Here is a 16,493-nt window from a genome sequence, read left to right as displayed (position 1 = left end):
GGTCACTCATGGAGTCTGAGTCCAGCAACAGGAAACCTACTGAGCATACCCAAAACTACCACACCCAATTCCAGAAACTTCTGTGTGTGGAGAGGTAATTGTGCATCTACCTAGTAACAATGACCCAGACATAATTCATTCCTACCAGGGCCGGCTCTAGGTTTTTTGCTGCCCCGAAGCTGGTCCCTAGAGCTGGCCCTGATTCCCCTACCCATCCACCATTTCTTAAAGATATATCTCCCCATGAGGCACGTGGGTTACAAACGCACATGGTGAAAATCTGTCTAAGGTGACTGGTTTCAGAGTAGCAGCCGTGTTAGTCTGTATTTGCAAAAAGAAAAGGAGTACTTGTGGCACCTTAGAGACTAACACATTTATTTGAGCATAAGCTTTTGTGAGCTACAGCTCACTTCATCAGATGCATCTCTCTCACTTCATTGGATGCATTCACTGAATGCATCCGATAAAGTGAGCTGTAGCTCACGAAAGCTTATGCTCAAATAAACTTGTTAGTCTCTAAGGTGCCACAAGTCCTCCTTTTCTTTCTAAGGTGACTGTAAGTCACAAGGACTGATGGTGATTCACTGTTGCATCGCTCCAATGTTACACTGGCAGAACATCTTTGATTTCAGTGGCAGACTAGAACCTCTACATCCATTGATTAAATGCCATCGCTTTGAAATATTACAACGGGTTTCCCAATGAAACACAATGTCTCTGGGTTGCCTCCTGCAGAGTGTAACACACAAGTGGATACAATTAAGGACACATTGGCATTGTTCTCAGTTGTCCCTCCTTAAAGGGGACAACCCCCAGTTTAGCCCCAATTTACCTTTCCCCTTCTCCCCTATGCAGCTTTGAAGTTCTAGCTTTTATCATTGTAGACCATCTGCCAAGGGGATGTTAGATCGTGAAGCAGACTCTAGCTGTTGGATGAGATTTTCCAAGCTGCCAAAGAGACTTTGATGCCTAATTCCTATTTGTTTTAATGGGAAACGAGCATCAAAACCCCTTAGGTAGCTTTGAAAAATCCCACTCGCTGCTCTTGATGTTAAAATAATTAGCACCATGTTCTATATAGGTCCTTATAATGTGCTCATTGCTGAAGTATTTGATCACCTTCTGGCAGTGCATTAGCATTGTGACTAACATGTTTTTGTTTACACACACACACAGACACACACACCTGTATGTTTACATTACAGAAGTCCAGGTCAAAGAAATGCACCATGCACTTGACCTGGAAGTTTAGGGTTAATTCATATCATTTAAAGTGTCCTGCACCCTTTTTTCCCTTGTGGTCCTAATCTGGAGCCATTGGCTTCCGGATTCCTCCCATATTTGGGTCTCAGGAATGCTAGCTGCCTGAAACAGCTGTAGTTTCAATGGAGCTATAAGAGCCCTCCTTTTCCTCTTCAGACCTCTCTTTATAGCCTTCCGACATTGACAGGTCTGTACTAGCAACAGAGTGGCAGGGGATGCTGTGCCTGAACTGACCGACAGCAGGTTAGGTGCCAAGGAACCCAGACCAAAAAGAGAGGGATGCTGGGGAAAGGCAGTGACCAGAGATGGAGGGAGAGAGATGGGAACCCTTTCAGCCACACGTTGGTACCTCAGTTTCCGAGTAAACTAGTGAGAGGTGTTTTAGCTGATCAGTGGTGTCAGCTCTCAGGCTTTGCTTGCAATTCTCATGATATTTGGTGTTTTTCTTAAAGCCTCAGCTGCTGAAGTCAAGAGAATCTCAGCTTTCATTTAAAAAAGACAGGACATTTCCAGCCCTCGTGGTTGCAGAGAAAAGCTGGGGAACATGAAGCAGGTGCACTGTAAAGGTTCAGAAACCAAAAAGCAAATAAAAAGCAGGCCCAAATGATTTATATAAAAAAATCATTATTTTTCTGTCAATTTTATGATTTTTGTGGGGCCTAACTCATGATATTTGACCTCTTGGGACTGGCAATACTGGTCAGCTGAAGCGTTTCTTTACTCCGGGCACCATGTAAAGCAGGAAGGGACTCCTCGGTCAGTCAGTCAGTCTTTCCTGCCGAACTCCCGGCTGACCTCGCTTTTCCTTCCCTCAGAGAGGTCTGATACTCTTGGTTCCATAGACCCCAAAACAGCACCACGCCTGGAGCTTTGGGCCATATCGCACCCTCCACCAAGAGAACAAGATACGTGGAATAGGAAACTATGTCAGGATTCCCCCTGGAGACTCATTTTGCCACATCCCTCACATTAAGTGGCAGGGCTCACTCTCAGACATTACAAATACCATCATGGAGGGGACAGCACAAGTCCAGGTAGGAGGGAATTAAGGGAGAGCAGTACAAAAGGTGATTTACGTTTGCCATCTATACAGTAACTCCAGTGAGCCTGCACTGGTAAAAAGGAAGAGGGATAAGAGGGGTGCAAAGCCAGTTCTACCCACACATTTGATTTCTTTAGAGCGGTTTGTTTTGGTACCTTTACACGTAGTTCTCCTCCTGCTTATTAGCAATGCACACCACCACTAAAGCTGCCCACCCCTGCCCTTTAGCACTCTGAATCAAATCCAGTTCAACAGAGCCAAGCTTACCTAATTGTTCAACATCCAGGTTCTCTGCATTTGCAAGGGACAAATACTCCGAGGAGGCACTTTTTGACTGGCCTTCAAAATCCATCGTTAGATGCTGCGATTGTGATTTATGGCTTCTGCTAGCAATCAATCTCAAGCCAACTTGTGTATTCAAATGAGGAGCTTGAACTACAGAGGAAAAAAAATATGAATAGCCACTGAGAGCTGACAAATAATTAATCCTGGCTGATAGTTAATGCTCCCCCAGATTTCTGCTTTTCAGAATCCACTCTGACCACAGCAGGTTGAATGTTTAAAGCTACTTCGCCTTCCCACACTGTGGTGCCATTGGTTTATTTAGTTAGGGTTGTAAATGTCATTAGTGCATCTTTTAATCTTCTCTGACAATATACTTTCAACAGGCTGAGATGTGGAAAAACCCTAGCAACTTGTCAGTCCATTTTCCCTGTTCTTCATCGTGACTGAGCCAGATGAAGCCCTGAGTCAGGCACTGTGCAGTCTCTGCCTGCAGTGATCATAGCCTTTGTGGTGACCCACAAAGAGGTCTCACCCCCTAATTAGGATGGGAGGGAGCATCTCACTGCCAGGACGTGGTGCTGGTTATTCAGTGGGGTGCACCCTTCTTTCTGAGCCAGTTCTGAACTAAAGCACCAGCATGTTGCTACAGGGCACTGACTGAGTTCTGACCATGTGGGGTCATTAAAGATCTTGAAACCACCAAAGGCATCTTGACCCTCTAAGAATTTTTGCCAGTTTTTTCCCCAGCCCTAACCACAGGGACACAATGCAATGCACAGTGGCAGTGCTCCCTGAAACCTACACAAAGCATTTCCTTCATAAGGCACCGAACCTCCCAGTTCTTCAAAAGAAATGACTGATGTCACAGTTTAGGGCAGCTGCACCTGTATCCTACTTGGTGGTCCAGCAAGGGTGCCGACTTTAGGATCCAGACTCTGCAGCTGTCACCACTCTTGGGTGAAGACCAGCATCTCTCTCCCTCCTGATCAGGGTATTTCCAGGCTACATAGTTTACAGATTATGCTGTGAAATCCCCAGCAAAAAACAGGCCTGCTTTGGATTGCTTTGCTTCTTTCCTCAGAGACAATATACAGTGTAATTGCCGCAGTTCGGTTTCCACACAGTTTTGTCTCAGCAAGAAAAGTAAAGCATTACAGAGAAAACACATTAACAACAATAAAAGAACCTACATGCACACTAATAAGCTTACCAGAAATCAGCCCTCACTCCACAAGGGCTCTGGCTGTTGAACAGTACTTCAAACCCCAAGCACGGGTTTTCTGTGGCTACCAGTCCATCATCTTTTTGCTGACAGCAAGAACACATTTCAAGTGGCTATGTTTCTAGTGGGGGTCTTGCAGGGATTGGTTCTTTTATCAATGACCTGGAAGAAAACATAACATCATCAATGATAAAGTTTGCAGGTGATACAAAAATTGGGGGAGAGTAAGTAGTGAAGGGGACAGGTCACTGATAGAGAGTGATCTGGATCACTTGGTAAACTGGGCGCACGCATACAATATGGATGTAAAAGTACACATCTAGGAACAAAGGATGTAGGCCATACTTACAGGATGAGGGATGCTATCCTGAGAAGCGGTGATTCTGAAAGAGATTTGGGGGTTGTGATAGATAATTAGCTGAACATCAGCTCCCAGTGCGACACTGTGGCCAAAAGAACTAAGGCAATGAATGCTTGGATGCATAAACAGGAATCTCGAGTAGGAGCAGAAAAGGTATCTTACCCCTGGATTCGGCACTGGTACAACAACTACTGGACTACTGATTCCAGTTCCGGTGCCCACAATACAAGAAGGATATTGTTACACTGGAAAGGGCTCCAGAAAAAGCCACAAGAATGATTAAAGTATTAGAAAACATGCCTTAGAATGATAGACTCAATTAGCTCTATTTGTTTAGCTTAAGGGGTGACTTGATTACAATCTATAAGTATCTACACGGTGAACAAATATTTAATAATGGACTTTTTATCTTGCAGACAAAGGTATAACATGATCCAAGATCCAATGGCTGGAAGTTGAAGCTAGGCAAATTCAGGCTGGAAATAAGGCTTAAATTTTTGGCAACAAGGGTAATTAACTATTGGAACAATTGGATTCTCCATCTCTGACCACTTTTAAATCAAGATGGAAGGTTTTTCTAAAAGATCTTCTCTAGGAATAATTTTGGAGAAGTTCTATGGCCTGTGTTATGCCAGAGGTCAGAGTAGATCACCATGTTCCCTTCTGGCTTTAGAATCTATGAGTCTTATTAGGCCTCTGTAGGTCAAAGTCCTGCCAGCCCTTTCCTAGTGATTGGGGCCCCTCTTGAACCAGAGGCCCTATCCATTTGATAGATCAAAGAGAAAGCCCTGAGTCAGTTTTAACTCTGGCTATTTATCCAAAAGTCCTTTCTGTGTCTGTTGGTCCCTGACAAATCCATTTTGAACCAGTAGATGTGGTAGTAGCTCTCTGGAGGTGGTACAACCTGAGTCAATTTGTCTAACCGCTCCCCCCCAGCCCCTAGTTCCTGGGGGTCTGTGGTCCCCCTCCCCCATGAAAATACATACAATCCCTCAATAGTACCTAAACATTTTCATTTTTAGTACAATGGCCTCCTAAACTACTTAAACTTAATTCAGTAAGGTTTGTCCAGCGTATGGTTATATCCATCAAAGCTTAATTCTAGACCAGGGATCTGCAATGTTTGGCATGCGGCCCACCAGAGTAAGCCCCCTGGCGGACCAGGCCTGTTTGTTTACCTGCTGCGTCTGCAGGTTTGGCCGATCACGGCTCCCACTGCCACGGTTAACTGCTCCAGGCCAATGAGGGCTGCAGGAAGCCGCTGCCAGCACATCCCTTAGCCTGCGTCGCTTCCCGCAGCCCCCATTGGCCTGCAGCAGTGAACCGCGGCCAGTGGGAGCCGTGATCGGCCAAACCTGCAGACATGGCAGGTAAACAAACCAGCCCGGCCCGCCAGGGGGCTTACCCTGGGGGGCCGTGGGCCAAATGTTGCTGATCCCTGTTCTAGATCATCAGGCTGGAAAAAAGAAAGCTTCAAAATCTGGGCCTTCTTGTCCAACTCTGCGTGGAACAAAATTGTCTCCCACCCTCCCAGTTTGGTTTTCATCCATCTATTCATTTTGTCATATTCCTAGACTGTCAGATCTCTGGACAGGGCCAGTTTGAATCTCAACTAGCTTGGAGGAGACCTACTTCTTGATTGGAGCCTCTACACATCACTGTGATGCAAATAATAGTGACCTTCACCTCGGTTCAATGGCAGTCACTGTGCTGCAGCACACAGCCAGTCAGATCTTCACAGTGACATTTGAAATGGGCCCCATCCACGGCCAAAGCCCAGACTGTGGTGTTTGGGCTGAAGATGGATCTCCATACCCATGGAGAAGTAGAATTTAGCATTAGGGAGGGCTGATATTTTTCAGTTGAAAAATTTTTTTTTGATGCAAAATGCCGCGTCCCCCCCACCCTTGTCTCTGTCTAAGATCACTATTTTTCAGTGAAAAATTAGAATATTTTTCAGCAGTTTTCAGGTTATGAAAATGGAATTTTTTTTTTTTTTACTTTTTAGGATTAAAAAAGGCAAATTTCTGAGGAAAAAACCTGAAAATATGCCCCAATCTTTTTTAAAAAATTTATTTTCCATAAAAAGTTTTGGGGGAAATATATTTTTTTTGGTTTTTTTTTAGAAATTTTGCAAATACCATTTTTCAGCCAGCTCTAGTAGCTCCATCGGAGTATTTCCAATTCTATCCAGTAGAGGGCAGACGAGCCAGCGTGTTATACACCCTTATCCCCAGCCCGCCACAGTGGCTCTATGACCTTCACAGTTGGACTACTCTATTGCCGAATTACTGAGCCACTTAGGAAACATTTCCTATCCAACCTGCAGCTTTTTCTTTTTTGAGCTGCAACCCTTTGTTGCTCTCCAAACGCTCCTCCAGGTAGCCAGCCCTGGAAGCAGCCATCATGGTAAGCATACATTTGCTAGCTGTCTTGCACTAAGAGTCTCCAAGAGACCACCAGTATCCCTTATAGGAGGAAAAAATTAGTGGCAAATGTATTCATTGAATTCCTATCACATTCACAATAGTCACCAAAAAGGGTGTCTGCCTGAGAGTGTGTTATTCATCGAACCATAGGTTTCAAAGGGGCTGCAAAGATCATCTAGTTTAACTCCCTGCCAAGATGCAGGATTTGTTGTGTCTAAACTGTCTAAGACGGACGGCAATTCAGCCTCTTTTTGAAACCTTAGTGAAGGAGCTTCCACAACTTCCCTAGGCAGCCTGTTCCATTGTCCTACTGTTCTTCCAGTTAGGAAGTTTTTCCTGAGATTTAAACAAAATCTGCTTTGCTGCAGTTTGAACCCATTGCCTCTTGTCCTGCCCAAGGGAGAACATTTTTTCTTCCTCTTTATGGCAGCCTTTCAAGTATTTACAGAGAGCTATAATGCCCCCCCCCCACACCTTTTCCAAACTAAACGTACCCAGTTCCTTCAGCCTTTGCTCATATGGCTTGCATTCCATCCCTTTGATCATCTTTGTTACTCATCTCTGCAGCCTTTCCAGTTTCCCTACGTCCTTTCTATACTGCGGTGACCAAAATTAAACACAGTACTCCAGCTGAGGCCTAACCAGTACCAAGTAAAGTGGTACTATCACCTCATGTGACTTACATCCTATACTTCTGTTAATTCAACCCAAAATTGCATTTGCTTTTTTTGCAGCCGCATCGCATTGTTGACTCTTGCTGATGATGTGATCCATCACAACTCCCAGGTCCATCTCAGCAGTGCTGCTGCCAAGCCAGTTATCCACCCACTCTGTATTTATGCATTTGGTTTTTCTTCCCTAAGCACAGCACCTTACATTTGTATTTGTTGAATTTAATTTTGTTGTCTATAGCGGAGTTCTCCAGTTTATCAAGATCCCTTTGAATTTTAGTTCTATCTTCCAAAGTGTTTGAAACCCCTCCTAACTTTGTGTCATTTGCAAATTTGACCAGTATGCTCTCTATTCCAACATCCAGGTCATTAATAAAGATGTTAAACAACACCCGGCCCAGAACAGATCCCTGTGGAATTCACTTGAGACCTCTGAAAACTATTGCATCTGTCCACCAAAACTAGACAGCAAATCATATGCTATGTATTTTCATATCCTAAATAGAACAGATATTCTACTTCCTAATAGGAAGAGGCACTACATGGAACTGACAGCTACTATTTATTCTAAACTGCTCTACAGTAATCACTTTGATTGGAGTCAGTTTTTGTTTAGGATCAGTTGGAGTAATTTCTTAGGGGATGACAAACTGAGCGATCTGGCCCAACCAAAAGTACACTAAAAAGACCTGCAAGTCTGGGATTTATTTTTTTGTCCTGTACTCCAAAATCTTGCTACCATATGGCTTCTGAATCTAAGCACTAAACTACAGACATGTATCTGTGCTAAATTAGAAAACATAAATAAAAACATACCTTTTTTCAATTGATACTTATCGCTTGCATAGTGCTCTTCAGCTGCAAGGCAATTTTAGATGAACTAGATTAACAAGATAGGATATGCATGGGAGACAAGAACAAACAGTATTATTTCAATTTTACAGATGGGAAAACGGAGACAGAGAGGTTAAGTGACTTACCCGAAGGGAGAGAAGTCAAGGGCTGAGATTAGAACTCAGTCTAGCGATCTAAATGGGCAGATGAGAGCCAGGAACTCCTAAGAGCCAGCTGGAATAAATGGGAGCTGCACCCAGCTGGGGAACCTGTCTGCGTGTCATTTTTTCCAGTTAAACACCATTGCTTTAAGAAAAGTTAGTTTCTGAGTATAAATTTGCATGTCACATGCAATAACCCCCCAGGACTATATTGTCCATTCACATGCAAATCAGGAGTGACTGCACTGCAATCCACATAGTTGCACTGCTGTAAGCAAGAGGAGAATCAGGCCCTCTTTTATGATAATTTTACTGTTCTTGGACAGTGTACATGTACCCATTTCAAAAACAGATTTGTATTATTGGCCAAGGCTGGGGTTTTCAAAAGCAGCTCAAGCTCCCAATTAATTTGGGCACCTAACTCCCTTAGTTTCCTTTGGAAAAATTGCAGCCGAAGGTGCTAATTCCAGGTGGCACTTGTGTTTTGGGTTTCTGGCCCAGCCCCCATATCAAATGTCCTAGCTACTGTTCGTGGCATCTAAGAATATAAGAAACAGCAGATAAAATCAAGGCCAAGCGAATGCTATCATCCAAGTGTCTAGAGTCTTATCTTTGGACCTTTTCATGTCCTGCCAGGGTTTTGTTAGTTTGGCCATGATTAAAAAGAACTTTCCTTTGGATCCAAAACACTCCCTCCACTCTCTGTGCCACACACACTGAGAAAAAGAAAAGTAAAGAAACTTTGGATAAAACGGGCAGTCTTTCCCACTGCTCTCAGCAAAGAGTCCCTATGGATTCTCTTCAAAGAAACAATCCTCTAATGCATGTTACATTGTTAGCTGAGATCCCATTTCAGAAGAACCCTGCGGGTGACAAAACACATTTATACTATTGGAAGAAGGATGATGCTCAGTGTTTCGAGTGACGACCCTGATCTGTATCTGCAGCAGCCAGCAGCCCGTGTAAATTCTCAGTCAGATACAGGGAGGGGCAGACAACTGTGACAGTCTGCAGAATGCCAGACAAGTAAGCAGCACAGCTGCCCTGATTTTAAAAAAACAAAACCAAAACAAAACCAAAAAACCCACACACAGTTGAGAGTTGTGGCCAGATATGCTGACTGAAATCCAGGGAGGGATCAACTCTAGGTTTCTCCCCTTCTTTCCCTTCTAGTCTTAAGGCTGTATCATCCCATCCCCAGGCTCTTTTGCTCAGAGGAATGTATAATAACTTCCACCAATGATCATCGATTTGGACAGAACCCAGGACCTTCCACACACAAAGTCACTTGGGCTGAACAAATACCTCTATTAGCTGGTAGCAGCAGCAGGCTATTATCCTCTGTAGGCCAGCTGCTGTAGGGTGACACATTTAATCTACAGGTTATACAGGCATGTGAAGTATGTGGGTACATGGGACACCCAAGCAATGAAAATCTCACTTTTCTCCAGATCCTATAGAAGCCACTCCTTCTTTAACTGCATGGTGTTGAGCTCTATGGGTTTTGTGGAATGGAGGGCAAGGCAGGGCTGTGGGGAGAGCAGAGTGCTCTAACTCTCTGAACTTGCAGAAGTTAAGCCACACTGTGTATGAGATCTCTTCAAACACACACCAGGTGTTACCAAAACAAATAAATAAATAAACCCCACAACCTCTTTGCATGCTGGTAGCCGTGAACCTATAATGTAGGCTATGCTACTAGAGGACTCAGAATAGCTCCTAAAGCTGGGTAGGAAAAACTTCCCCTTTGCCTGAAATTGAGCTGCCTCCAGGAAGAAAAAATTATTAAATGCAGTCATAGGCAGCAACATGGCTAGAACTGCCGACGCTATGTGAGAAGTGAATCATCTGTCAAGCAGCAATGGGAACAAGGATTAACTCAATGCCCGAGGAAGAAGATCTCAGATTGGAAGCTGTAACAAACAACAGTGGAGAAAAGTCTGGGTTATGATGGGAAAGATAAAATGTTGAGGATAAAAAAGAAATTAAAAAAAAAAAAAGCAAGAGAGATGCTGTGAAGTGTTGATGCTTTCAAATTGGTACAGACACTTTCCAGCAAGCAGCGCCAGGGGGAGACTCAGAAATTTAACAAAAATAGCCTCAGTGTTGGAAGTGCTGGGTAAGGCGGAATCAATTTTTTCTTTAAAGTCTTTTTACGTTTAAAACCAAGACCCTTGCCATTTGTGGTTTTTAAGAGTCACAATTAAAAATGGTTTCCGCCACTGAGAAACCAAGTTAAAATAAAAGGAGTACTTGTGGCACCTTAGAGACTAACCAATTTATTTGAGCATGAGCTTTCGTGAGCTACAGCTCACTTCATCGGATGCATGCCGTGGAAACTGCAGCAGACTTTATTTATACACAGAGAATATGAAACAATACCTCCTCCCACCCCACTGTCCTGCTGGTAATAGCTTATCTAAAGTGATCATCAGGTGGGCCATTTCCAGCACAAATCCAGGTTTTCTCACCCTCCACCCCCCACACAATTTCACTCTCCTGCTGGTGATAGCCCATCCAAAGTGACAACTCTTTACACAATGTGCATGATAATAAAGTTGGGCCATTTCCTGCACAAATACAGGTTCTCTCACCCCCTCACCCCCCTCCCAAAAACCACACACACAAACTCACTATCCTGCTGGTAATAGCTCATCCAAAGTGACCATTCTCCCTACAATGTGCATAATTAAGGTGGGCCATTTCCAGCACAAATCCAGGTTTTCTCACATCCCCCCCACCCCCATACACACACAAACTCACTCTCCTGCTGGTAATAACTCATCCAAACTGACCACTCTCCAAGTTTAAATCCAAGTTAAACCAGAACATCTGGGGGGGGGGTAAGAAAAAACAAGAGGAAATAGGCTACCTTGCATAATGACTTAGCCACTCCCAGTCTCTATTTAAGCCTAAATTAATAGTATCCAATTTGCAAATGAATTCCAATTCAGCAGTTTCTCGCTGGAGTCTGGATTTGAAGTTTTTTTGTTTTAAGATAGCGACCTTCATGTCTGTGATTGCGTGACCAGAGAGATTGAAGTGTTCTCCGACTGGTTTATGAATGTTATAATTCTTGACATCTGATTTGTGTCCATTTATTCTTTTACGTAGAGACTGTCCAGTTTGACCAATGTACATGGCAGAGGGGCATTGCTGGCACATGATGGCATATATCACATTGGTGGATGTGCAGGTATACGAGCCTCTGATAGTGTGGCCATGCACATTGTGTAAAGAGTTGTCACTTTGGATGGGCTATCACCAGCAGGAGAGTGAATTTGTGTGGGGGGTGGAGGGTGAGAAAACCTGGATTTGTGCTGGAAATGGCCCACCTGATGATCACTTTAGATAAGCTATTACCAGCAGGACAGTGGGGTGGAGGGAGATTTTTTCATATTCTCTGTGTATAAATAAAGTCTGCTGCAGTTTCCACGGCATGCATCCGATGAAGTGAGCTGTAGCTCACGAAAGCTCATGCTCAAATAAATTGGTTAGTCTCTAAGGTGCCACAAGTACTCCTTTTCTTTTTGCGAATACAGACTAACACGGCTGTTACTCTGAAACAAGTTAAAATAATCTCTCCCCCTTCAAATATACTGTAGCTTCCCTTGCTGTTTGAGAAGAGAAGTCGTTTAGTTACAATAATTCTCTCCCCCACACACTAGGGTTGCTAATTTTGGTGGACATATTCCTGGAGGTTTCATCACAGGACATAATCTTTAATTAAAGATTAATCTTTAATTCCTGGAGACTCCAGGGCAATCCTGGGGGGTTGGCAATCCTTCCCCACACCAAATAGTAGAGGTGGATGGATTTTTACTTTGCTGGAATTTTTCAGTCTTTGATTGGGAGAACTGGAATGAAAAAGGTCATTCTGGGATGTTGATTCAAAACAAAAAAACCCCAATGTTGTTTAGTTTCCATTGAAAATGTAGACTTCTCATTTTGCCATTTCTCATTTGAAACATTTCAGAATATTCAATTTTGCACAAATTTGTTATTTTAATTTTTCATTCTCATTGGGAATGGAAAGCAATTTTGAAAGGTCAGTTTCCCACATATGGAAAATTCCTTTCTCAAACAGCTCTACCAAGTAGATGTATCAGCCTTGTTCCTGGACACATTTTGTATATGAAAAAATTACATATAGCTTCGCAGCAAGTGAGTGAGTAACAAACTTTGATATGGTGGTGAATAGAGCATTACAAATGCATGGACCAGATCTACTTAAGAAACCATTTCCATGCACTGTCATTAATAAGCAGCTGGATGCTCCTCTTGACATACTAAGATGTGGACCTTTAAAAACTTTAGGTCAATGACTTCAGCTGCAGAACTTGCTTCCCTCTGTTAAAATATCAGTTTGCTTCCATACTACAGTGTATTTTAATGTCCTTTTACATTAAAGGAGTATGTAGCGGATAGGAATTGGGCAATATCCCTAAAATATAGTGCAATACGGCACAAAGACCCTAAAACAAGCCATTCCATTACAAAACTGCATATAAAACATGCCATAAATCAGCCATTCAAAATAAAATGCATGTAACAGTATAGGAAAGCTAGGCAGAGCACTGGAGAAATGCATATGAAGCTAGCACTAGAGAAATCATAAAAGGTTCAGGCAAACATCCAGAGTTTTAAATGCTGATCCCATCCTACAGAAGTCCCCATAAGGCCCACAGTCCTCCATTCCTTATAACCCCCTTCATCCTCTTCCCAACAGACCTCACCTTCAACAAAATGAACCAAGAATAAACTGATGATGAGATGTCTATTTCCGTTTGGAGCCAAACTAAATATCCCCCATCACATAGTTACTTAGTGGTTCATTCTTGGTTAAGGAAGTTCGGTCTCCCGTTAGCCCTGTCCAGCTTTTTTTGTAGGGGTAGGTCCACACTTCTCTGGCAAAATTAAGGAGCCTATCCCTTCCCACACAGATCTAAAAACAAGTCGAATTAGCATCAGCTGACCTCCTTGAACATGTTAAATATGCGCAGACAATCAGGGATCATTAGGAAATAACATGGGGCTTCAGCTATCTGACTAAACGCAACCAACCAACTCAACACTCAAAAAGGCAACCCCAGAAAAGCTACTCAGATTTTTTTTGATGGCGGTGGGATAGCAGAGGAAAAATGTGACCCAACTTGGTGGGGGTGAGGGCTAGAGGAAGCTCTCATGATGAAAATATCCCCCACACCCTTTGGTTTCATAGTAGTGCTCGGGATTTGAAAAGGGCTACATTTCAGCTGTTTTCACATTTCGCTACAGCTGTTTTGCATGGGCCGGTTGGCAGTGCTGGGTCAGTTTAGACTCTTTGAAGGGTATTGCAGTCTGACAGTTCTCAGACTTAACTGGGCAGGTTAATTGCTTGCAAGAGTCAAGAGATTTGTCATTTCTCTGACAGAGTGTGTGGTTTTTTAACTTGCAGGTTGGGTGGCTCTTCTAAAAGGAGGTCAAGAGTTACACGTATCCCAATGGCTTTGGAGCTGCAATCCATGGTCTTGCAGTAACACACCAAAGGGAAATAAAGCACTGTAATCATGTAAACGTGGGAGGGGAAGATGCTGCCTGGCAATGGAGCACCTGTCAGAGTAAGGAAGCAGATAATAGCACCAACTCCTAGCGTATGTTCTACCCTGTCATGCCCAAGGGGCATTTGGCTGGGAGGGAACACTGGTTATCCTTGCTTTGACCCGATAAAATTGTGGCTTTGGATCTGGTCTTACATCCTACCCCTTTAGGATTCCCATCATTACACCTGAAGGCACCAGGCAATTGCATTTTAGCTGTGGAACTCATTCACTCCTGAAACCTCTACTTTATTCCCTCACTCTTTTAAAATATTATTGTTTATGTTAAAGTTGATCCTAGATGCTAAGTGAAGCTTCTTTTCCAACCTCCTCCTCAAAGGTGCCTAGTACCTGGCTATTACCAGGTTGCTAACACCTTCCTTTCCAGTTGCTTATATTAAAATTGTCCTCGCCCATTCGTTATCTGCCAGTACTCTAGGCAGGCAGTACTTTACCATGTGCCCTCCATACTCTGTTTTTTTACCTGGACTCCTTGGCAGTGGATGATGTGTAAATAAAATTATTGGTTTTGATCTGAGAAATAATTTGTAAACAATTCTTTGATAAGCATACACAACTCCACAGTTGTGGCTAAGAAGAAACATTGCAAAGGGGATGTGCAACAAGAGACATATGCCATAGTAAGTGCACAGTTGATATCCGTATATTCACATTATTGTAGTGCATGAACCAGGACCCCATTACACTAGGTACTGTACGAACACACAAACAAGAAATTCCTCCACACAGCACTGTAAACATTAGTAGCAGCTCAGGAATAGTGACCCCCATTTGTAGCACTGCTTAGGTACATTACTGGATTCTGGCTTTTGCTGAAGCTTCTGATAACCTTATTTCAGCATTGGCTAGTACCTGAGTTAATGATCAATACTCGGGCGTTCTGCAAAAGCTACCATACTCCATTCTTGCACCATTATAGCTGAGCAACTAATTCAATCAGTGCTTTTTCAGCCTTGTTGGTTTTTTTTTTTTTTTTTAAACTAGGGCCCTGATCCTGCAGAAACTTACTCACAGGCTTAACTTTACACACTGTGTTTAATCCAGCTGACATTGTCTGTGAGCGCACAATAGCGGAGATATGAACGGGGTTGGTTAATTTCACAGAAGGTGATGTGGTGAGGTTTTCATTTCCTGTTTGCAAATGCGTAAATCTCAGACCCACTGGTGTTTTAAATGCGCTTCCTAAGATTATCCCCTAACATACACTTAAAATTTCCTGTTTCCACAATTTGCCTACTAGTAAAATGGGTTAGCTAGACTACTTGGCATAAGCAAAGAGGGGAAAAAACCCAAGACTGCCCAGTTTCTGAAAGTGATTACTTTGTTCCAGTAAGAAGCCACCAATCTGATTTAAAAAAAAGTGTTAAAGTCTGCTAAATCAAGTTCTGCAAGGAGTGCCTGACCAACAGCTGCTCTAAATACGTGATAGACACAAAGACTTTGTGCCTGTTTGATGGCTGAGTAAAATATTGGGCACATTCACACACCAATGTTCCATGATCCTCAGGGGTTTAGTATTGTTTGAATAAAGAAAGGATTTCACATTCTTGAGGACCATGCTTTCAAAACTTTGCACATACACACCCAGCTCTGAGCTCACACTCCCCAGGGTAGTGTTTTGTACACCCAAAAACTGAAAGGAAAACAATTTAATAGACACAGTACTTACAAGTGCTGTCTACACAACAGCTCTGGCTCCCACAGGTATTTAACTCTTTAAAACATCAACCCTTTACCTGATCTGCCTGTGATGGGATGTAAGATGGGATGGGTCTGAGTTACTACAGAGAATTCTTTCCGGGGTGTCTGGCTGGTGAGTCTTGCCCACATGCTCAGGGTTCAGCTGATCGCCATATTTGGGGCCGGGAAGGAATTTTCCTCCAGGGCAGATTGGAAGAGGCCCTGGGGGATTTTCACCTTCCTGTGCAGCGTGGGGCACGGGTCACTTGCTGGAGGATTCTCTGCACCTTGAAGTCTTTAAACCATGATTTGAGGACTTCAATAGCTCAGACATAGGTGAGAGGTTTATCGCAGGAGTGGGTGGGTGAGATTCTGTGGCCTGCGTTGTGCAAGAGGTCAGACTAGATGATCATGATGGTCCCTTCTGACCTTAATATCTATGAATAAGAATGCATCAGGTGGAAATGACTGGTCAGGTCTCAACTTTCAAACACACATTTTCAGACACTTTATGATGGGCTGGATGCATTTGCTGAAATGTAGTTTTATTCTAGAGTTAGGCCAATTTATGGCATCTGGTATTCAGGTATTTTGAATGGAGGTCTATAGGAGGTTCAAATAGCTCAAAGGGATAGCAGTGTAATACCTCAATCCACCAGATCCTACTATTAGATCCTTGGAAGGGGTGGCGTGGCAGGAGGTTTACTAGCATAGCAGCTTCCCTCCATGTTTATATTCCCCAGCAGGAAAGACTACTGAATGATAAAAACACTAAGCGGATGATAAACAATGTAGTTGAGGGGGTTGGAGTTGGGAATCTTGGGTTCTCTTCCCAGTCCTGCCATGAATCTGTTTCAAGCCATCTACGCTAATGTCTTCAAAAGCGGTCAGTGATTTTGTGTGCCCACTTTCGACAATTTGATTTGAAGTGTGCAACAACCAGAA

The sequence above is a fragment of the Lepidochelys kempii genome, chromosome 13 (assembly GCF_965140285.1).
Source record: "Lepidochelys kempii isolate rLepKem1 chromosome 13, rLepKem1.hap1, whole genome shotgun sequence".
Taxonomy (NCBI): Eukaryota; Metazoa; Chordata; order Testudines; family Cheloniidae; genus Lepidochelys; species Lepidochelys kempii.
This window is presented reverse-complemented; position numbering follows the sequence as displayed.